The following is a 25,186-nucleotide window of genomic DNA, read 5'->3' as shown; positions in this document are numbered from 1 at the left end:
CAACAATTCCTCCAGATCTTCCGCATTCCACAGTGCTGTGAGATAATGCATATGGCCGGATTTAGACTTCTGAGAAACAGACAGTTACAGCTTTTCTATTGCACTGCACGACGTTTTCAACAAACAGTTAGCGTAATAGAGTAGATAAAGTGTAAAGGAGCACTTCCTATTTACATTCCTGCATCCTACACTCTTCGCAGATCTGTGTAGGTAGCAGTTACGGGGTTTTATTTCGGTGATTACAAAGTAGAGTCGAATGTATGCTCTGTGTAGCCGAGGCAGCTAGTTCATGGCGAGTCGGTTAACCAGCTAAATGAATGTACTGACCATGATGCAAACAACAACAGGGAGACTGTGTGTGAGAATTCTCATCCAGTGTGGCCCAACATTGTTATGCCAGAGAAACGAGTGTCACAGAAGAGTATTTGGTGGTCTGTTGGTTTGATGATAAGTTTTATATTTATGGTCTGGGTTCGATCGCAACTTCTGCTGATGATTTTTGATAAAGAGAGAGAGATTTTATTCTCTTCTGGCTACGCCAAGTGAAGAAGGTGTAATGGCATTGTGGTCTGAAATTCACTTTAAATATGATATTCCTTCTCTTCCAAGTAGACGTTAGGTTGAACCACAATAAAGTTAGGAGCCACGACACGTAGAAACTCAATCAGCAGTAACCTTGCTTATACTAGTTATTTATTTCTAGCGATGAAACAAACTCTATTTATGGTCACAGGACACTTATTCCATCTTTTTTTTGAGCCTCTGTATGTCGATAAAATTGATTCTGAACTGGGAATGCAACTCAGACCTCCCTTAACGCGGAATTTGATCCCTTCATGCAGATCGTTTTGCTTTTACTGATTCATACCATTTTACAGTGTATCAGCTTAATTGCATGTAACTAAAATATATGTCTGTATATAGCTCAATAAATAAATTTGGGTATTTCACAGTAGTTTGACGACAGGCACTGTAAATCTGAAACTGATAGCGAACCTGTAATTTACTGTGATTCTTCTGCTTCTCCCAGGGTATTTCTTGCTCGAACAGTCCACGGCTGTACTACCGGTCCACAGTGTTCAAGGGGCACTTGGACACAATGGACCAGCAGTACACCCATGGACTGTTCGAGCTGTAATTTACTGTTGTTTGTTGTGGTGAGGAGTGAAATAAGAATAAGCGATAAACAAGAGAAACATGTAAATCTCTTGTAACTCCGAGCTTGGTGCACACTTCCCATCTGACACCAATTCACCTCCTTGTTTGTGCACTTCACTCTTGGCCACTCGCGGCTTGCAGAATGCATTTCAAAGTTTATAAACTTGCAAAAAGTGGATCTGCACCATTATGAAGCCAGGAAACTATATTGGTACCCTAGTACTATCATGACAAAGGTATGGTAGCATTTGGATACTACACATTTTCCGAGAATACATACACTTGCCGAAGGTCAATGCTGTTTTTCTAAGAGCGTTCAACACTTCTATTCACAGAACATGTCCGAACAGAATATACCTTAGAAGCAACCAACAAGCGCTTGGTGACAAAATTACAGCCACTGTGGACCGATGTCGGCTTCATTTAATACGAGAGTGAGCTGAAAAGAAAAACCTCAATATTTTTATTTGAAAAGTATTTGCGATAGCAGTCTTTCTCGGCATATTCGACTGATGAATTCTTCTCGGGTTATCAGCCAAGTGGTGGCGTCGTCTTGTCGCAACGTTACAATGACTTTCGTACCCCTCATCTTCTGGCGAAGTGTCGGTATGCTGTGTTCTGAATATCTATATAGCTGAAACTTCCTGGCACATTAAAACTGTGTGCCCGACCGAGACTCGAACTCGGGACGTCCCGAGTTCGAGTCTCGGTCGGGCACACAGTTTTAATCTGCCAGGAAGTTTAATATCAGCGCACACTCCGCTGCAGAGTGAAAATCTCATTCTGGAATCTATATAGCTGCTTGGCCGTCGTCCGCTGCTTTAAGCCGGGCAATCACGTTTCTCCGGAAGGGGGTACCGCGTCGGTAGTGGTGACGGAGACGGCGTCGAGACCCGATAGGTATCCAGTCTGTCTGGGGATGCCGCTGCCTTCATATCGAAGAGTTCCTGACGTATTTTGTCAATTGTGGGACACTGAGCTGAAGAGGCAGTGGAGATATCGTTATTCTTCGTGCCTGTATATTTTTTTCTCATCATAGTCACCCTATCAATGAACAAATTTCTCCAGACGAGAGACCAGTTTGTTGATACAGTCACTGTAGAATGCTTGACTCTGTTGGCGGAGGCACAACTTCATCTCGGCTTCCGCAGCCTCGTTACTAACATAGGAAACTCCTCTAATGTGTTCTTTAAGCTTAGGAAACAGATGAAGGTCGGATGGTGCGAAGTCGGGAATAGATATAGGGTGATAGGTAACAGTGAAAAGAAGGCATTCCATTTTTGCAATGTCGCAGAGCTCTTTGTGGACCTTGCATTGTCATGCTGAAGGAGCGTGCGCTCCGTTGAAGCAAAGCAAGCGCTGTATCATGTATAAGATACAGAGGCGAGCGAGTGCACGGGACTTACCCTAGTTCACTGCTAGTAGCGTCATGTCATCGTAACGCGCCTGCATATAGTATTGCACCACATTTAACATAAAAGTAAAAATTAAGATTTGTGTGTAAAACTTTGTTAAAGTATAGTTCTATGTAATAATGTTTCAGGTAACAAATCTTAATGTTATAAAATTAGTAGTTTACGTAAAATTCACGTTTTGAAAGAAAAATAGGAGGCGCTAAATAATGACGCTAGGAAGCCAAAATTTGGTGAGAAGGTGCAGTAAGAAGTCATTAATGAGTGGTGCTGGTTTCCAAAACCATAAAACTAAAATTGACTCCAGAATCCGCGTTTTTCGGAAAAATCAGAGGCGCGAAATAATAGAGCTACAATATTGAAAATTGGTAGGATGCTTCAGTTCACCCTAATAATAATAATGGAAATACCACAATCAGTTACCTCTTCTAGTTTTTTAGTAATTTAGTAAAAACTACTTTTGTGAGTAAAATGTACATAAGCATTATAGATTAAGTACTTTAAATTTTAATGATAAAACAAATTCTTTAAGACCAATGATCAGATAGGACAATTAACAAAGCTACACCAAGTTTTAGTCTTGTAGCATAATTAACAGCTGATACAAGTCTTGATAAAGCTATGGTTCAGAGGTAACAATCTACCGTTAGTTCCATTGTAAAAATTCTAGAGAGTAAAGTTTTAATTTTAGCGGGCTGAGATTTTCTACGTGCTTCTGTACTGCTCAGATGTATGTATACAAAAATTGAGAAGTTTGTAAAGCTATTATTAAATGTGATATTTAAGATTATGTGCCTGAGATAGCGATCATTTGGAGGCTGCAGGCATCTGCATAGGAACGGAAAGAACAGATGCTCTCTTGGCGGTACGCGCCGGAGCTATATAAAAAGAGCGGCAGAGGCAGTAGGAAGCTCACTCCGTATTAGACCAACGCCTAGTCCACGCAAGCTTAACGTCCGATCGCGCCTCGCCTCGGGTGACGTCATAGCGGGCTGTGACATGCGCGTACTTAGCAATGTAAACGGACATTGAAAATCGCGAGGACTGTACACCGTCCTGGATCGTTTAGACTTCGGTAACAAACTGTTATTGTGCCGTCCGTGTGAAGTATAATTCCGCGTGGCAGGTGGTGACTAACTCCACTTTTAAGGCGAGCATTAATCTTTTTTTTTTAACATTATTGCGAACTATTAATAGAGCACCGTTAGTTAGAGTAATGAACTATTCGGGAGGAACTTGCTGTAGAAGTCGCCTCTGAACTATTAAACGATTGGCTGAATTAACAATATTTAATGTCTTTAGCATTTTCAGAAGTTTCGAGTAATTTGTGTGAGCCTTTAAGATAATAAAATCTTGTTTGGAACTTTAAATTTTATTGAAGCAGCCCTAATCCCGTGAAGAACTATGGATATTTTTCGTTTAGCTGGGCTGTACAGGAATGTGGCCGTGCAGACTGGGAACTAAGGTCAGTAAGTTTCCCTTCGCTTTCTGACTGGCCACCAAATTAGTTGCCAGGCTCGCGTGATTTAAGGTGGCAATGTTCAACTTTCATTCAACATTAAACAACGACTTCTTCGCCGTCCCACATATGTTGCATCGGCAATAGTCTGTTACGTGAAATGAACATTCAAACAACTCATTCGACAACTTCTTCGCCGCCCCACATATGGTGCATCGGCCGGGAAAACTGAATTAAAAGCAAATAAAAGTGCTCGATGTGTGAAAGCGATTGGTATAAATTAACGAACTCGGTAGGCAATAACAGGACACTGAATTGAACTAGTGTGGGAACAGTGTTACCAGTAAAGGCGGGTGTAGTGTATAAACAATAAGTGTCTACCGCTGTACGTTGGTTAGTGACGATGGTGAGGAAGGCGACGATGCTGGATCGCGGCTGCCGACGGCGCTGAGACTAAAGGAAGACGGTGCGTCATCGCGGAGCTGCGCTGATCTGCGAGACAGCTGCCGGCTGCGCCGAGCGGTCAACGGTGCCTTGCTGCCCCCCCCTGGAGCTATTGCAGTAGGCGATTCCTGTGGCGGTACTCGACGCTACAGCTGCTGCTGCTGCCTTCAATACGTCGCGACGCGTCGCATCACGATTGCTGGTACACCGCGACGACATCATTCGTCGAAATCAAGCATTTAAGTTAAGTCAAAGACTTTTAAAATATTTATTAACTGCTGCTAACAAACTAAAAGATATGGAAAGTAGTGTACATTTCAGAAGGGAACCGGTCTCTGACCAAGAATCCTCAGGATCAGGAATTGAGTTTAATGAGGATGGTTCCATTAATCCCTCAAATATTGAACTAGAACGTAATTTGTCACCAGTAAATTATGACTTTAATTTAAATGAGAGTGCAGGGATGCAATCAATAAGTGAAATAGAAGTCAAAAGGGAGCCAGTAGAGTTGCTAACTTTGTCAGGTAGTGAAACTGAGCTCAATATATCTCCAGCTCAGTCAAGTCAAGAGATACAAAGTATCAAGGTAGAAGCTCCGGATTGGATGCAAATACTGTTTGCCAAAATCGAATCAAACCAAAATAAAATTGAGGCTAAAATTGAAAATAGTAATAAAGAACTAAAAGAAGAACTGCAATCAAAATGGAATAGTTTGAATTATAAGATAGATGCTATTCATCATGACATTCAAGTAAAAGTAGGGCAACAGTTAACTAAAATGCATAGTACTTTCAAATGTGAAATAGATCAAATTCAAAAAAATTATCAAGAGGCAGATGAACGTTTGGAAGTGAGGTTGTCCGAAAGATTGAGCAACGAGTCCAAACTTTGCTCTGACAAAGTTAAAGAGGTACAAATTAAAGTAGATACTTGTCAGAAAAACATTGAGAAAGTAAAAGAAACCTGTACCGAAATTCGTGGTGCAGTGGAACAAAGATGTTCTGCCAGGATAGAAGCAGTAGAGTCACAAGTAGAGGAATTAAATACTAACATTGCTAACCTAGAAAATAGAGTAACCTCTGTTAATTCTAGTCATTCTACTGTACAGCATGTGACTTCAGTTGACGCCGCTTTTATAGGGTGTCGACAGTTTTTGCGCTTTGATCCTGATAAGTACATTCACCCTCTTGAATTTTGGAATGACTTTGAGGATGTTCTTCCCAACACTTGGTCAGAAAGAGAAAAAATTTCATTTATAAGAAGTCATTTGTCAGGTGATGCTTTGCGATGGTCAGCGGATGTAATGATCAAATGTAAAACTTTATCTGAATTTAAGTCTGCATTTCTCAACGAATACTGGTCACATAACAAACAAAATGATGTGTTAAGGGAATTCTGGAGTGGTAAGAAGTTTTTCCCAGGGCGTGAATCAGTAAAGGATTTCGCTAGGAAGTGGGTTTCAAGACTGTCACATTTGACAGAAAAGATGAAGCCAGATATGATCATTATGGGTTTAGAAGATAAGCTGCCGTGGTACTGGCAGAAGAGGATCATTTCCGCCCCTAGAGATAATATAGACAAATTTATTGAATATCTGGAAAGAGTGGAAAGAGTAGCTGCTGCTGAGGAGCAGGTGCAGCAGAATAACAAATCTTCTAACAATCACGTACAAAATAATGGAAACGTGAACGTTAGAAATATGGAAGTTAGGCACACCAAAACAAACTATCGAAACCAAAGCCGTGGCAGAGGAAGAGGGGGTAGATACTCACCACGCTTTCGTAACAACTACTATGACGAAAGTGGAGAAGTAAATCCTATGCCATTAAGACAAGAAGGGAGTCATGATGCTACTATATCTAGTGGTGTCACAGATGAACACAACAGGCCGCGTGTGGGAAACTAAATCCCGTCTATGAGGAAACTGGCGCTCACCAGGCGGTAACAGTAACACAGCCAGTAACGGAAACACAGACAATCAGCCAACATACACAGACAGACAACATGGATGACGAAATAAATACAGATAATACCAGTGATGTGTTAAGCCACTCTCACAAAATAGTGGATAGTATTTTGGATACACTAGAAAAATGGGACAAGGAAGAACAGGAACTCAAGGTAGATAATGGGGAAGAAATAGATAATGGGTTTGAGTCTGATGGGAATAATGATGAAGTAAAAGCCTACATCTTCGATGAAAATGGCAATCTAAAAGCTGAAGTAGAAGAAGCAGAAGTAGAATCAGTACTGCAAAACTTTAGAGAGGAGGAAATGATGAATGAAGGGGGTAGAAATAGTAACGAGGTGAAAGAATCTAGTAGCTGTGTAAACGTGCCACAAATGGTTGAAGGTGACGACATTCTTATGAACAGCAATATTGCGCAGGGACGCAGTTGCTCAGAGGTAGAGGATAGTTTGGCTGATGTGCAGCAAACAAAAGTAGAAAAAGTCGTCAGATGCTTCGATTTAAAGTTAGTGGACAGATTAGAGAAAGCAGCTAAGATTATAGAGCATGATGAGCCCCAGGATGTAAATGTAAATGTAATTGCAACTGATCAGAATTACTTTAGCTGGAAGAACATAGAACGAGATTTATTAGACGAGGTGTGTGAGCAACCTGTTCAATGTAAAATAACTCACCCTGTTATCAAAGTAAACATATCAGGAGTCACTGTGCGTTGTCTGCTTGACAGTGGCAGTGAAGCAAGTGCTTTATCACAAACATTTTTTGACACCATACCCAATAAAGAGAAGTTAACAGTTATGAAAGTAAGTGGCTTAAAGATTATAGGTGCTACTGGAAAAGTCTCTAGACCAGTTCAACACGAAGCTTTGATACCCATTGGTATAAATGACGTAGTAATAGATCATCCTTGTTTGATTGTGCTAGGCTTAAGTGTTGATATGTTGATTGGTACTGATTTCTTATCAAAGTACCAGGGAAAGATCAATTTTGATCAGAACAACTTAATTTTAACTTTACCTGACTCTAAAGTGATAAGAGAGTCTTTTATAGGAAGTCATATAGGCGGTAGTAATGAAACTTGGGAACTGCCTATTAGAGTAATAAAGAATAAAGGATATTTGCAGGAAAATTTGGTTTTCAGTGAGAATGAGGAAAGTGCTAAGGTTGAAGAGAGGCACATCCTAAAGGAAATAGAGGAAAAGGTACAATCAACAAAGCAAATTGCTGACGAACAAAGATCAGAGTTAAAGAGTGTGTTAACTAAGCATAGTAATGTATTCTCAAACGCACCTGGTGAAGTTAAAGGTTATGAATGCCATTTGAATATCAAGCCTGGGAAGGTATTTTTTAAGAAGCCTTATCCAATACATGTTGCAAGGAAACAAGCAGTGCGAAATGAAATTAAACGTATGTTGGCATGGGGTGTCATAGAGCAAGCAATTAGTGAATACAATAGTCCTCTTGTTGTAGTGCCTAAGCGTGATGGAAGTGTTAGATTAGTATTGGATGCACGCTGGTTAAATGAAATTGTCATCAGAGAAAGTGATCGTCCTCAAAATATGGATGAGTTAATTCAAAAGTTCCGAGGGGTTAAGTACTTTACTTCCATGGACATAACATGTGGTTACTGGAATTTGCCGCTGGCTAAGGAATCACGTAAGTATACAGCATTTTTGTATGAAGGAGTATGCTACCAGTATAAAGTAGTTCCGTTCGGATTGAATATTTCAGTGTGTGCCTTTGTAAGAGTTATGGCTCATGTATTAGGACAGGAATTATTAGATCAAGTAACCATTTACGTAGACGATATTCTGTTGGCAACTCCCACATGGGAAGAACATATCAGTCTGTTGGACAGGGTACTAGAAGCTCTTGAAAATGGAGGTATGAAATTAAAGTTAGAAAAGACTGAATGTGTAAAGGACAGAATAAAATTCCTGGGCCATGAAATTAGCAGAGAGGGTATATTACCTGATCCATCCAAATTATCATGTATTGAAAAGTTTGAAGCGCCCCGAAACAAAAAGCAACTCAGGTCAATGTTCGGTTTGTTTGGATTCTACCGACGTTTTGTTAAAGATCATTTATTTAATGATCCATGTTTACTCAACCTGCTAAAAAAGAATACCCCATGGGTTTGGACTCCAGAATGCCAGTCTGCTTTTGAGGGATTAAAAGATTGTTTGATTAATAGTCCGCTCTTGCACCATCCCGATTTTACAAGACCCTTTTGCATGTCAGTGGATGCAAGTGGTTATGGGATTGCTGTAGAATTGTTTCAGCTAGAAACAGAAGGCGACCAGGAGGTTCATAAAACTATTGCTTTTGCAAGTCGTTCATTACAATCTGCTGAGCGAAATTATGCTATCTCAGAATTAGAGGCACTAGCCATAGTATTTGGTATGCAGAAGTTTGAGCACTAGTTGTTAGGACAGAAGGTAATTATCTATAGTGATCACAAAGCACTTACATTTTTGAAGACTTGTAAACTAAGGCATCCAAGGTTGACAAGGTGGGCCATGTACCTTCAGCAGTTTGATCTTGAAATTAATTATATACAGGGAAAGAGCAATTTGGTAGCAGATGGGCTATCAAGAAGTGCTGAATTATGGAATGAATCAGAACTTCCTTTGGCAGAAAGGAATGAGGTAAGTATGTTGACAGTACATGAGCTCAGAGAGGAGAGTGCCTTAAAGAAAGTATTTAAGAATTTAAGACGAGAACAGAATGAGGATGATCAATTGAAGCTAGTTAAAAGCTATTTAGGGGACCCTAATTATCCAAAGGTAGCACAATATTACTGTCTACACAAAGGAATTTTGTTCCGTAGGAGGAAGGTAACTTTAGCAGAATGGAAAGTGTGTTTTCCTTCACAGCACGTAGATCTGCTAATAGATTATGTACATCTAAGGTATGGTCATTATGGTACAAAAAAGTGCATTGCTAAACTAAATGAGAAAGTCATCTTTGATAACATGCATCGTAGAGTTGCAGAAAGGTTAGCATCCTGTGTTATTTGTCAAAAGGTAAGAGCAGTAAATAAAATAGTGCAAGGGGATATGCATCACGTAGACCCAAGTGAACCCTTAGAGTTATGTGCAGTTGATCTTTTTGGACCTCTCCCGACATCTAAAGGAGGATGTACGCATGTTTTTGTGGTGATTGATGGGTTTAGTAAATATGTTAAACTGTATCCGATTAAGAGAGCCAATGCCAAAACACTTGTAGATAAATTGGAGAAAGATTATTTTGTGAAAATTGGCAAGCCAAAGAACCTATTGTCAGATAATGGTCCTCAATTTGTATCAGAAAAATTTAAGTTGTGTCTTGAAAGGAGCGGAACTCGGCATATAAGGATTTCAGCATACTTTCCGCAAGGAAATATGAGTGAAAGGGTTATGCGAGAACTGAATAGACTATGTAGAACCTACTGTGCTAGGAAGCATTCAACATGGGCTGATCATATTAAGTATTTTGAAGAGATAATTAATAATCTGAAACACGATGCCACAGGTTTTGCTCCATGTGAGCTGATGTTCAATCAGGAACCACATAATATCATTCCGAGTATGATTGACTTTCCAGTTCTAAGTCAGAGTACATTGGATGAGAAGAAAGCACAGGCCAGGGCAAATATACGCAAAAGAGCTTTAGATAGGAAAAAGAGGCATGATGCAAGGGCTTCCCCCACTAGTTTTAAAATTGGTGAGCTAGTGCTGGTCAAAACAAAAGAAAAATCAAAGAAAATTTCTGCAGAAACTAAAAAGTTTATGCATGTATATCATGGACCATTTAGAATAGTAAGTAAATCTCATGCAAATGCCTATCGTTTGGAATATCCAAAGAGTAAGAGAGAACTAGGTCTAAGAAATATTGTGGATCTAAAGGAATTTAAAATTAACAGTAATTAATTACTGTAGGAGTCTGCCACTCTTTGGCGGATACACGGTTTGGCGTACCGTGCAGTCCCAGCTGGGTGAAACTTTATTTCCTTTTCAAGTTTCATTCCCTTCTTCTGGTCTATCATAACAGGTAAGAATCACATATGTCTTCATGTTGTATATATGCTATTAGGTTTTAAGTATTCTTAGTAAGGATCTACCTAGTGAATGGCAAAACAAAAGTCTGAGTACCAATAAGAGGCAAACATGGCTAAAATAAATAAATTAAAATATTTCATGTAATTGTAAAGGGTTAGAAACTACAACTAAGAGAGACACTTTGCAGTATACGAAGTACGGTATGAATATGAATAATCCATGAGATTATGCAGAAGGTAGTATGTTGCTAGAAATAAGGTTGTCTGAAGGAAAACAGCATAAGAAGGTAATGCTCATAGAGGCAAGCAATGGCGTTTTAGAATTAAATAAATGGAGATGTGTGGAAGTGGTGTGAGGATCGCACCAAATATATAGAAACAGGACGTCAATAGGCTGACAAAAGGAAAAGGGAGAAATGAAGTATTTTGAATCTGGAAGAAAAGGGAGAAAATGAATAGGTGAAGAAGTGAAGTAAGTAAATTGAAGTAAATGATGTAGGATTAAAGAATAATTCCCTCACGTCTCGTGAAATGGTGAAAAACGCTAAATCTTGCTTGAGGCAAATAAATAGTTAAACAGACAACAGAAACACACAAATATTGGAAAATGCAGAAATTTGGAATCGGTATACTGAAAATAACTAATTTCTTTAGTAATTCATACAATAAAGCAAAGTGCTGGTCAGCAAATGACTTCTTTGATGAACTAATCCATACGATAATTAAGCCAGAGTACATTAAAACTAAAAGGTTACTCAATTTTCTAAGTTGAAGCAAGATCTTAATATATTAATTTGCTAAAAGAATTTTCACTATTTAGGAACCTAAAAGATTATTTATGAAAGAAGAAAGTAGGAGCTATTGTATCAGATACGACTTAGTGCTAAATGTCTTTCTGACAACTTCACAATTAGTAAAATAGTGCCAGAATATAAACTATAAAATGTGCTTTGTCCTACCTTAGATATAAGTTGAAAACAGAAACTTAGACTGTATTGTCTGTTTCTCAGAGACATGCAGGCTGCATGAATGACTGACAACAAGCGGTAGGGAGATTGGAAGTAGAGACGCAAACCACAGTGAATACAATTTCCTCCCACAATTTTGTCAATCAGTGAAATTAAATGAGTGTTACAATAGGACACCCACCACAGTGCCCAGTATTATAGTAAAAGAAAAATGTGAGTGCGTTGCAGTGATAAAAGTCGTGTGTATTTTCTTTTTCAGGAAGAGACTGATTTTAAAGAAAAAAAAAATAACTATTTTGTAACCATTGAAAAATTTATATTTCCATGTAAATGTATGTAAATAATTTGTGAATGTCTTCTGTACTAGGTTTTCTATGTGTATATGAGTATGGTTATTTTGTGTATGTAGTAATAAGGAATTTCCTAAGAAGAAGCAACTTGAGTTGAAAGAGGTATACTAAAGTAATCCATCGCTTGTTTGTTCTTTTAGAAATTTAATTTTGTTTAAAAATAGATTTTCACGAAAATTAAAAAAGGGGTGATGAAGCAAAGCAAGCGCTGTATCATGTATAAGATACAGAGGCGAGCGAGTGCACGGGACTTACCCTAGTTCACTGCTAGTAGCGTCATGTCATCGTAACGCGCCTGCATATAGTATTGCACCACATTTAACATAAAAGTAAAAATTAAGATTTGTGTGTAAAACTTTGTTAAAGTATAGTTCTATGTAATAATGTTTCAGGTAACAAATCTTAATGTTATAAAATTAGTAGTTTACGTAAAATTCACGTTTTGAAAGAAAAATAGGAGGCGCTAAATAATGACGCTAGGAAGCCAAAATTTGGTGAGAAGGTGCAGTAAGAAGTCATTAATGAGTGGTGCTGGTTTCCAAAACCATAAAACTAAAATTGACTCCAGAATCCGCGTTTTTCGGAAAAATCAGAGGCGCGAAATAATAGAGCTACAATATTGAAAATTGGTAGGATGCTTCAGTTCACCCTAATAATAATAATGGAAATACCACAATCAGTTACCTCTTCTAGTTTTTTAGTAATTTAGTAAAAACTACTTTTGTGAGTAAAATGTACATAAGCATTATAGATTAAGTACTTTAAATTTTAATGATAAAACAAATTCTTTAAGACCAATGATCAGATAGGACAATTAACAAAGCTACACCAAGTTTTAGTCTTGTAGCATAATTAACAGCTGATACAAGTCTTGATAAAGCTATGGTTCAGAGGTAACAATCTACCGTTAGTTCCATTGTAAAAATTCTAGAGAGTAAAGTTTTAATTTTAGCGGGCTGAGATTTTCTACGTGCTTCTGTACTGCTCAGATGTATGTATACAAAAATTGAGAAGTTTGTAAAGCTATTATTAAATGTGATATTTAAGATTATGTGCCTGAGATAGCGATCATTTGGAGGCTGCAGGCATCTGCATAGGAACGGAAAGAACAGATGCTCTCTTGGCGGTACGCGCCGGAGCTATATAAAAAGAGCGGCAGAGGCAGTAGGAAGCTCACTCCGCATTAGACCAACGCCTAGTCCACGCGAGCTTAACGTCCGATCGCGCCTCGCCTCGGGTGACGTCATAGCGGGCTGTGACATGCGCGTACTTAGCAATGTAAACGGACATTGAAAATCGCGAGGACTGTACACCGTCCTGGATCGTTTAGACTTCGGTAACAAACTGTTATTGTGCCGTCCGTGTGAAGTATAATTCCGCGTGGCAGGTGGTGACTAACTCCACTTTTAAGGCGAGCATTAATCTTTTTTTTTTAACATTATTGCGAACTATTAATAGAGCACCGTTAGTTAGAGTAATGAACTATTCGGGAGGAACTTGCTGTAGAAGTCGCCTCTGAACTATTAAACGATTGGCTGAATTAACAATATTTAATGTCTTTAGCAATTTCAGAAGTTTCGAGTAATTTGTGTGAGCCTTTAAGATAATAAAATCTTGTTTGGAACTTTAAATTTTATTGAAGCAGCCCTAATCCCGTGAAGAACTATGGATATTTTTCGTTTAGCTGGGCTGTACAGGAATGTGGCCGTGCAGACTGGGAACTAAGGTCAGTAAGTTTCCCTTCGCTTTCCGACTGGCCACCAAATTAGTTGCCAGGCTCGCGTGATTTAAGGTGGCAATGTTCAACTTTCATTCAACATTAAACAACGACTTCTTCGCCGTCCCACATATGTTGCATCGGCAATAGTCTGTTACACACCGTGTCTGGACGAGCTCTTCGGTTAATGCATGTTTCCACGCCGCGACACATTACGTTAGACACCGCCATGTTACGTTCTACAATTCGGTGGCATGTAGCGGCAGAGGCCTACAAATACGTAGACATGAAGAGTAAATATGTAGAATGTTAATAACATTTACTTTATCTAAACAGGTTTAACAGTTTTCACGAAAGAAATTCGGACGCATTACTTCGCACAATTATGGCTAACATGCCGTGTCTGAAGATTATAGAGCACTTGCCCGCGAAAGGCAAAGGTCCCGAGTTCGAGTCTCGGTCGGGCAGACAGTTTTAATCTACCAGGATGTTTCATATCAGCGCACACTCCGCTGCAGAGTGAGAATCTCATTCTGGAAACATCCCCCAGGCTGTCGCTAAGCCATGTCTCCGCTATATCCTTTCTTTCAGGAGTGCTAGTTCTTCAAGGTTCGCAGAAGAGCTTCTGTAAAGTTTGGAAGGTAGGAGACGAGATACTGGCAGAAGTAAAGCTGTGAGTACCGGGCGTGGGTCGTGCTTCGGTAGCTCATATGGTAGAGCACATGCCCGCGAAAGGCAAAGGTCCCGAGTTCGAGTCTCGGTCGGGCACACAGTTTTAATCTGCCAGGAAGTTTCATTATAGTACTTGTCTTAGTTAATTTTTCAACAGACATTAAATTATCGTCTCCATTTGTTACTTCCTAAACCCGTTGTGTTTTTGTTTTCTAGATAGTGACATTCTACCGTCCAGGCAACATTGGTACTGGATTTCTAATTCCGTGAGAGACCTCCTGTGTGTTCCGAAGTGCGTGAGCTAATACGTAGGAAGATGAGAATAAGTTTCAGAAACGAAATTAAAGTAATTGAAAATAAATAGGGAAGTGGTAAATGGTTGGATGAAAGCTGACACCGATGTACAGGATGTTGCTGTTGTTGTAGTCTTCAGTCCCGAGACTGGTTTGATTCATGTCACTCTATCCTGTGCAAGCTTCTTCATCTCCCAGCACCTACTGCAGCCTAAGTCCTTCTGAATGTGCTTAGTGTACTCATGTCTTGGTCTCCCTCTACAATTATTACCCTCCACGCTGCCCTCCAATACTAAATTGGTGATCCCTCGATGTCTCAGAACATGTCCTACCAACCGATCGGTTCTTCTCCCCAATTCTATTCAATATTTCCTCATTAGTTATGTGATCTAACCATCTAATCTTTAGCGTTCTTCTGTAGCACCACCTTTCGAAAGCTTCTATTCTCTTCTTGTCTAAACTATTTATCGTCCACGGTTCACTTCCATACACGGCTACACTCCATACAAATACTTTCAGAAACGACTTCCTGACACTTAAATCTATACTCGATGTTAACAAATTTCTTTTCTTCACAAACGCTTTCCTTGCCATTGCCAGTCTACATTTTATATCCTCTCTACTTCGACCACCATCAGTTATTTTGCTTCCTTAATAGCAAAACTCCTTTACTACTTCAAGCGTCTCGTTTCCCAGTCTAATTCCCTCAGCATCACCCTACTTAATTGGACTACATTCACTTATTCTCGTTTTGCTTTTGTTGATGTTCATCTTATATTCTCCTTGCAAGACACTGTCCATTCCATTCAGCTGCTCTTCCAGGTCCTTTGCTGTCTCTGACAGAATTACAGTGTCATCGGCGAACCTCAAAGTTTTTATTTCTTCTCCATGGATTTCAATACCTACTGCAAATTTTTTTTTTGTTTCCTTCACTGCTTGCTGAATATACAGATTGACTCTTATAACTGCCATCTGGTTTCTGTAAAAATTGTAAATAGTCTTTCGCTTCCTGTATTTTACCCCTGCCACCTTCAGAATTTGAAAGAGAGTATTCCAATCAACATTGCCAAAAGCTTTCTCTAAGTCTACAAATGGTAGAAAGGTAGGTTCGCCTTTCCTTAATCTTTCATTCTAAGATAAGTCGTAGGGTCAGTATTGCCTCACGTGTTCCAACATTTCTGCGGAATCCAAACGGATCTTCTCCGAGGTCGGCTTCTATCTGTTGTATCCATTCGTCTGTAAAGTATTTGCGTTAGTATTTTTCAGCTGTGACTTATTAAACTGATAGTGTGGTAATTTTCACATCTGTCAACACCTGCTTTCTTTGGGACTGGAATTATTATATTTTTCTTGAAGTGTGAGGGTATTTCGCCTGTCTCATATGTCTTGCTCACCAGATGGTAGAGGTTTGTGAGGACTGGCTCTCCCAAGGCTGTCAGTAGTTCTAATGGAATGTTGCCTACTCTGGGGCCTTGTTTCGACTCAGGTCTTTCAGTGCTCTGTCAAACTCTTCACGCAGTATCATATCTCCCATTTCATCTTCACCTACGTCCTCTTCCATTTCCATAATATTGTCTTCAAGTACATAGCCCTTGTATGTACCGTCTATATACTCCTTCCACCTACCTGCTTTCCCTTCTTTGCTTAGAACTAGGTCTCCATCAAAGGGTGATTATAATTAAACTATCAAAACACTGTAGAAAATTCATCACTGGTGAGAATGACGTCAAATTGCAACGGAATATTATCAGAGAAGGGGGAAAACGTAGGGCAGAAGAACAATAATAGTGTGAAAATAGATCAATAAATGGCTCTGTACGTGTCAGAATACGTAAATGAAAACACCGGTCATGCGCACGACCCGTTTCATTTGGTATAAACTCGCCAGGTATACGGCTTTTCCTCCTTTCGCGACTGAAACGTTCGCTATGACTGTCTGAATGCAGGATCGCGCTCTGCTTGTAAAGCTCTATTACAAGAATGGTGACTGTGCACACATCGCTCTGCAGAAGTTCCGGACTGTGAAGGGTTTGAAAGAAGTCTCATGAGTGTCTTCGGTCTGGAGGAAATGATGCAGAAATTTGAAAACAGTTCTTTTGGTGTGCGACATGGTAGGGGGAGGAATCGAATTGATTCGACGTCAGTGGAAGCAGTGGCCACAGCAATGCAGGAGATTAGTGGTGATGTGCACACGTATAGCGCATGGAGGATTGCCCGAACATTGGACAAGGTGCGTAAAATCCTACGAAATTACCCATGTGCACGAGTTGCTTCCTGTTGACCTGTCGGCAAGAGACGCCTTTGGTTTCGAATTTCTTACTCGCATGGAAGTGGACAATGATTGCCCGCGGAAGATTTTCTGGAGAGACAAAGTCCACTTCCATCTGATAGGATATGTCAATACACAGAATTGTCGAATACGGGCAACGGAAAACCCACACGCAAATAAACCAGTACCACTTCATCTGAAAAGGTCACTGTGTGGTGCGGATTTACATCATTTTTCATAGGATCATAGTTTTTCGAAGAGAGAGGTGCTTGTGGTCCTGTTTACTGCACCGTCACTGGTAAGCGCTACGAGTGTCTTTTGCACAACCACGTCATTACAGCTCTCGAGTAGCGTGGATGTGTGGATGGGATCATTTTTATGCAAGACGGAGCACCTCCACCCACTGAAAATCCAGGTAAGCAGCTGCTGAAGCTCCATTTCAGAAATGCTAGAATTAGAGGCGCCATTTCCCTACAGCCTGGCCGTCCCGAGCACCTGATTTACTCAGTGTGACTTCAGACTGTGGGCCTATCTGAAAGATGTTATGTTCTGTGTTCCAACTGCAAATTTAGCTGCACTGAAGGCACGCACTGCGCAACACATTCTGAACGCGACCCCGGAAACACTTTGATCAGTTCTAGAACATGCTGTTCCTCGATTTCAACTTGTTGCAGGAAACGGTGGACAGCATATTGAACATGCTTAGCACCACTCACACGGAAATTAATAATCCGATTTCATTTTGATTGATGCTTTTCATGCTGTTTTTGGCCTCAGGACAATTAAAACCCGGTGTGTTTGATGCTTTTTATGCTGTTTTCGGCATCAGGAAAATTAAAAACTTTTTTTTCGCGTCTGATGTGATATGACCTTCTGTGGTGGATGGTCTTATATAACTAAGAGTATAACACCTGTACACTCATGCACACTGAGTAATACAGTTTGTTAAATTTGAAACGTACACCTAAGGCATTGTTGTACGATTCATGTCTCATTTGCAGTCGACCACTGTTAAATTATGATGCTTACAGCGCCATCTATTACTACATTTTGTAAATATTTATTTTTCTTCTGACATACATTTTGCCGCCTCTCCGATAATATTTCTTTGCAATTTGACGTCTTTTTGACCAGTGGTATTATTTCTGCAGGATTTTGAAAGTTTAACTTTAATAATAATCAAACAGTATATCAAATGTATGACGATTTATGGGAACTGAAAACACTACAGGAAAAATTTAACAACATGCAAAAACAGAATAAACAAGACGTGTGTTCAGTGTTTGTTTATTATCACGCCAATCCCCGTTGATTAACAAATACAGAAAACTGCTGACTGAATCAAATCGGTCAAACTACTCTTGACGCTATCAACAAGTAATGGGAAGAATGAATGCAAATATATTTACCATTTATCAGTCACTACGCTTTGCCATCTTCTTTCTGTTGTGTATTTTAAAGTTATCCTGTTTGTTACACCTTAAATTTATTTCCATACATATCCATTTCTGTTTGAGCGCCCTGTGAACCTTCTTGATTCTCCACCGTTACATCACTACCATATACTACTACTACTACTGCTTCTATGTGTAACAACAATGATTGTTATTGTTGGTATTAATATTAGTAGTATACGGGAAGGTCATAAATAATTCTTGCACATCCACTGTTAGGACTTTATTTTCCGCTAATTATTCTCGTTCATTTGAGGTGTATTGTTTCACTATCAAATGGTATGTGCATCATTACGTCTAAAGGTAAAAAATTAGGTAAATAAATGTTGCACAGCGTACTTTTTGAATTTTAGATAAAAAAACAGCATATATTAATAGGAAGCGTCTTATTTCGTGATGTAAGTCACTTGAAGTAGGGACAGGTAATTAGAACGATACCTCACAAGCATTACTATTATTATTATTATTATTAGTAGTAGTAGTAGTAGTAGTAGCATTACTAGTTGTATATTATTATTAATTATTATTATCGTCATCGTCTTTATATGTAACACGGTAGCGTACGTCGTTGTCTACAATCAGATGTGTTCCAGATTATTTCCTGCTTCTTGAGAAGCAGTGAAATATAGATAAGTACCATGAGTTGCGTGAGTTATATACATTCCCTTTCTTCCAATAATACTACAACATATGCTTCTATTGCCATAAATAAAGTGAAAAAGGACGAAGTGATATTGTATCATACTGCACGAAATGAGCAAACAATTGTAAAATGCTAATAACCTCACTGTATTTTTCGAGTACATGCATTTTAGAGCACTACACACGTGATGACTTTTAAGAACCATTGCTCAAATCTGACTGAAGAAGAGTTTACATATGTAACTAGACTACTACTGTCCGACGGTGGGCGTAAGTCTTCCGTAAATGACAAACTGTCTTTCTACCTTTATCAAAAAGACAGTAGTAGTCGTCGTATTACACATTGAACGTGAAGCTACTCGAGATTTACCGAAATTACTACCACTCCTGAGGAAATATTCAGAAAATTATCGCTCTCACAAATGCCCACACTCAGGCCATTCTTCTTTAGCCCTTCCCTGAATTCATGGGCAGCTCCGTTTCATAGTCTAGTGACTTTCGACGGCACAATGAAGTACTTGTCTCTCTGAGACGCTCTGGTATTTAATACAGTGCTGTGGATCAACTCATTGTTCACAAGGGCTGCGGCCCAGTGCTCGCATTTTTCACATAACATACGTCACATTTCAAATAGTTCAAACACTATGTGGTTCGTATTTTTGGCTCAAGTCTGGCAGCTTCCATGGATATGTACGTTTCCATACGTTAAGAATATAACTGCACGAGAAACCAAAACACATTATTTTTTCAATTTATTGTTTATGAAGAGGCCACAAAAACTAAGTTTGCAATGTATCAAAACATAACAAGCAGTGATATTTTTTTAAAAAAATTGTTGTTTCTGTAAGACGTACCACATGTGTAAGACGCAAAACATTTATTGTAGTAGCCTTTCTGAAGAATTGAATCGCGAAACATTTAACTAAAGAGAAGCTTTGTCAAAGTTATCTTGCACTCACACTTCGATCTGTAGTTGTATAGAAACGACAAAACATTATAATTTTTTTCTGAAAATAATGTTTATGGCCTTTGGGAGTTCAATGGTTGAAATGGCTCTGAGCACTACGGGACTTAACACCTGAGGCCATCAGTCCCCTAGAACTTACAACTACTTAAACCTAACTAACCTAAGGACATCACACACATCCATGCAGACTGAAGCGGCCGGCCTTTGGGAGTAATTTCCAGGAAATCTACTGACGGCACAAGCTCTTGCAGCAACTCGTTTCTCAAAAATGATGCAATTCTGTCGCAGTTATTCTTTCATACGTAACAAGTGTGGAAATTAAAACTTCTTTGGGTGTAATCAGTGTTGGAGATAGATTTCAGCACTAAGGGATACGATTGCATCTTTTATACCAGTTCACAATGAACATTACTATGGCGAATAATAGAAAAGGAAATTCTCTGATCTTTAGAATTCATATCGTCAGACCAAATAATATGACCAATGTCACGTATGTACCACGCATCATATGCCAAAACGCAAGCGTGAACTATCTAAATAATGAGGATATAGTACTACTACAGGTCTTCAGTATATAGTGCATTGCTGTATTTTACATTCGTGTTCTTTCTGTGGGAATTTTGCTTTACATCGAACATCATTGGCCGGCCTTTCCTTGGGGCGGGGCGGGGGGGGGGGGGGGGGGGGGGGAGGAACGTAGGAATGCGATCATAAACCACCATATTCCATTTTACAGCAATATTCTTGAGCAGAAAGAAGTAATGAGCAACCTCTCAAACTCTTGCTGTTGAGATTAACTGTGACATCTAGAGGCTCACATACTAAAACATACCTTTACCCTAAATAGTTAACGTGCACCAACGTCTGTAGCTAGAAAATGAGAAGAGATGTGCCATGTATAGCAGATAGCTCCATGCTCTATACTAGCCTTCATAAGGACGAGCACCCTTTGTACACGATGATATGATACCGTAAGACAATAGAAGGCTAAATATGTTAACGTAAGTTTCAAATTATTTCCTCCAGAGTATGCTAAGGTAAACGGTATGAACAGGGGAGCAGTTATGAAATCTGATGCAATCCATTCTCGGAGTGTTGTTCAATATGGTGAAATACTAGGTCTGGGATTTAGGCCGCGGTGCCAGTTACGATCTGCCGGTATATCGACTCCGTTTGCTGGAGACATCGTTAGTGCTTAAAAACTCAAACGTTCAGTCTTTGGGAAGTAGCGATATCAATCACCATACGGATGTTAAACACCTGTCCCCACAGTCCCTGACGAAGTATCCAAATGATGGACATGTGACATTAGGCAGCAAGTTATTTATGGAAGCATGACTTAGTTCTCAGTAACGCCATATCACCGGGGAGGTAGATAACTGACATGAAGCCTTGCCGGGGTAGGGTAATGCCATTGTTTAAGCAACACATGTATTATTGCAGCTGAACTACGCACACAAACACTCTCGCGCGCACGCTCCCGCGCTCACAAACACACACACACACACACACACACACACACACACACACACACTAACCCCCCCCCTTTTTCTCTGTCTCTCTCTCTCTCTCTCTCTCTCTTTCGTCTTTCCTCTAAGCGATACATCCCGTTTTCTAGGAACATGCTTCGAAGTCGTCTGTATACGTTAAACTAATAAAGCGTATCACATTTTGATTCAGCGACGACCGAATAACACTGTGCAACTGCGAAAATATGAACTGAAACTAGCTCATGCTTATCTGCTCCTTTGTGCGGATAACGAATATCATAAAAGAAATTGAAACATGGCACTGGTCTCTGTTTTATAACGCTCAACATCCATATAGAAAAGCCTAACAAAGTTATTCCTCTCGAAGTAGTTGTAACAAAATTCCGGGATTTACTGCCCTCCAAGAATTTGTTCTCGGGACCGAGAGTTGCTAAGAACCGAATTAGGGAGCTCCCAAATACTTGGCGAATCAGGGAACGATATCGAAAAGACGGATTAGATGCCATAGAAGTGGGATTGCTCATTGCTGTCGACAAAAATGTTGTCTCTATTGAGATATAATCTGAGTGACTGTGAGATTGTTTGGTCACGAATACCAGTACTAGGTGAAATCAAGTTAATTGCTGGGTGATTTCACCGGCCGCCCTATTCCTCCACGACAGTTTTAGAGCCATTCAAGGATAATCTATGCTCAGTCTGGTGGATACATCCACATCATACAATATTAGTTGGAGGTGATGGATTCATTGCAAGAAATTACTCTCAAACATTTCTTCGAAAAACAGCCTTGAGCGGATAATTCAAGAGCCCACACGCACCGGAATTATTTTAGAACTTGTTGCTGTAAATAAGCCTGACCTTACCGACGGTACCAGTATAAAGACAGGGATTAGAGATAATGTTGTCATCATAGCGACGTTGGTCACGAAAGTAAATAAATCAATCAACGATAGAAAAATCAGAAAAGCAGTTGTCAGCATCCAAATTATTGGACATTGTTTAGTTCCCGCATGATGGGCCTAGAGAAATTGTAAGCAAAGTTTAAACGGATTGTATACAGCGTTCTGGAGAAGAGCTTTTCATGTAATTTGAGTAACAGCTCAACAGACTCACAGTATTTTCGTAGCATCGAGTAATGTTCAGGCAGCAAAGACTGTTCCTCTTCCGATCCAACAAGAACGCGTAAATGATATTTGTCAAATGTTAGCGGAGATTCGTGTGTCTGTAAAAAGATCTAGTCACAAAGCTTACAGTAGCTGCCACTGTCACAGGTTAGCAAAAGAGCTGTCCGGGAACCCGAGAAAATTCTGGTTAGACGTAAAACTGGTAAGCGGGTCGAAGACCTATCTCCATTCACACGTCGACCACGTGGAGTGTCAGCTGAATATATCAATAGGAAAGATGAAGTTTTAGATTTTGCATTACAGAAATATTTCAGGTAGGAGGATCCTGCAACTACACCGTCGTTTGACCACCGCAGAGACTCCAGTACGGAGGATAGCAACAGGCATCCCTGCTGTCCGAAAGCAACTGCGGTATGCCACTGTTACTTAGCTTGCATTTATCATGAAACTCATGCAAATTGCAAATCTAAATTTACTGCAACAGTACTATTTGTTGGTGACACGAGAAAATTTGTGTCGTACCGGAATGCGATACCGGATTTCCCGCTGAAGTAACTTTAATTCGCAATTTGCGAATCAAATATCGTAATACTTAAGGAGCAACCGTGGATCGTTACGCAGGCATGCATGCCTGTCTGAAGGAACATCTGAAGGAACATTGTTTCACTTGAATTGTCAACAGAGATATTGTACAATTATATAATAAATCACATGATGTTCGAGTACACCATCAATAGTGTCCTCCTTCACTGAGTAACGTCGATTAAATATCTCGGCGTAACTTTGCAAAGCGAAGTGAAATGGGGTGACCACGTAAGAATTGTAATAGGGAAGGCGAATCGTCGACGTCGGTTTATTGGGAGAATTTTAGGAACGTGTGGTTCATCTGTAAAGGAGAACGCGTGTAAAAGCCAAGTGTGACCCATTATTGAGTACTGCTCGAGTACCGAGCGAGGTGGTGCTGTGGTTAGCACACTGGACTCGCATTCGGTAGGACGACGGTTCAATCCCGCGTCGGGCCATCCTGATTTAGGTTCTCCGTGATTTCCCTAAAATCGCTCCAGGCAAATGGCGGGATGGTTCCTTTGAAAGGGCACGGCCGACTTCCTTCCCTAATCTGATGAGACCGATAACCTAGCTGTTTGGTCTCTTCCCCCAAACAACCCAACCTAAAACCCCTTGAGCCAAACTGCTCGAGTGTTTGAGATCTCTACCAACTTGGATTATACGCAGTTCAGAGGCAGGCTGCTATACAGTATTTGTTGTCGTTAGGATCGATCACCACGCTTTGGGAACTCAAATGGGAATACCTGAAGCGAAGGCGACGTTCTACTATCTGAAGCTGACTTCAGAATGATTCTGCTACCGGTTACGTACGAACTACGAATATCACAGAAATTGGGTCTGTGTGGAGGCACATAAGCAGTGGATTTAGTCTCCCTCCATTTGCGAGTAGAGCTGGAAGGGAAATGACGAGTAGCGGTACAAGGTTCATTCCGCCACAAACAGCGCGGTGGCAGACGGAGTATGTGTGTAGGCGTTGACTACTGCTAGGGATGACTTACGTTCTGCCATCTTTTTTCTTTATTAGTCTTCCTTTTGACTGGTAGTATGTGTAATCCACTACATTACTGGCCCATATCGTTAACGTCGATATACAGCAGGATTTTGGAACGAGTATTGCGTTCAAATATTATTAATTACCTCGAAGAAAACTGTCTATTGGCACACAGTCAACATGGGTTTAGAAAACATCGTCCCTGTGAAACACAATTACCTCTTGATTCTCATGAAGTGTTGAGTGCTATTAACAAGGGATTTCAGATAGATTCCGTATTTCTGGATTTCCGGAATGGTTTTGACACTGTACCACACAAGCGGATTGTAGTGAAATTGTGTGCTTATCGAATATCGTCTCAGTTATGTGACTGGATTTGTTATTTCCTGCCAGAGAGGTCACAGTTCGTAGTAATACGCGGAAAGTCATCGAGTAAATCAGAAACGATTTGTGGCGTTCCCCAAGGTAGTGTTATAGGGCCTTTGCTCTTCCTCATCTATATAAACGATTTGGGAGACAATCTGAGCAGCCGTCTTAGGTTGTTTGCAGATGATGCTGTTGTTTATCGACTAATAAAGTCATCAGAAAATCAAAACAAATTTCAAATTGATTTAGAAAAGATATCTGAATGGTGCAAAAATTTGCAGTTGACCCTAAAAAACAAAACGTGTGAGGTCATCCACATGAGTGCTCAAAGGAATTCTTTAAACTTCGGTTACACGATAAACCAGTTTAATCTAAAAGCCGCAAATTCAACTAAATACCTAGGTATTACAATTACGAGCAACTGAAATTGGAAGGAACACATAAAAATTTTGTGGGGAAGGCGTTTTATTGGCAGGACACTTAGATAGTGTAAGAGACCTACTAAGGAGACTGTCAACACTACGCTTGTCCGTCCTATTTTAGAATTCTGCTGCGCGGTGTGGGATCCAGATAGGGTTGGCGGGGTACATCGAAAAAGTTCAAAGAAAGGCAGCACGTTTTGTATTATCGCGAAATATTGTAGAGAGCGTCACAGAAATGATACAGGATTTGGGCTGGACCTAATTAAAAGAGAGGCGTATCTCACTCCGACGGAATCTTCTCACGAAATTCCAGGGGATAAACGATTACCATGATAAAATAAGAAACATCAGAGCTCGTACGGAAAGATACAGGTGTTCTCGCTGTACGAGATTGGTATAATAGAGAATTGTGA

The sequence above is a fragment of the Schistocerca gregaria genome, chromosome 2 (genome assembly GCF_023897955.1).
Source record: "Schistocerca gregaria isolate iqSchGreg1 chromosome 2, iqSchGreg1.2, whole genome shotgun sequence".
In the NCBI taxonomy this organism is placed as follows: Eukaryota; Metazoa; Arthropoda; class Insecta; order Orthoptera; family Acrididae; genus Schistocerca; species Schistocerca gregaria.
This window is presented reverse-complemented; position numbering follows the sequence as displayed.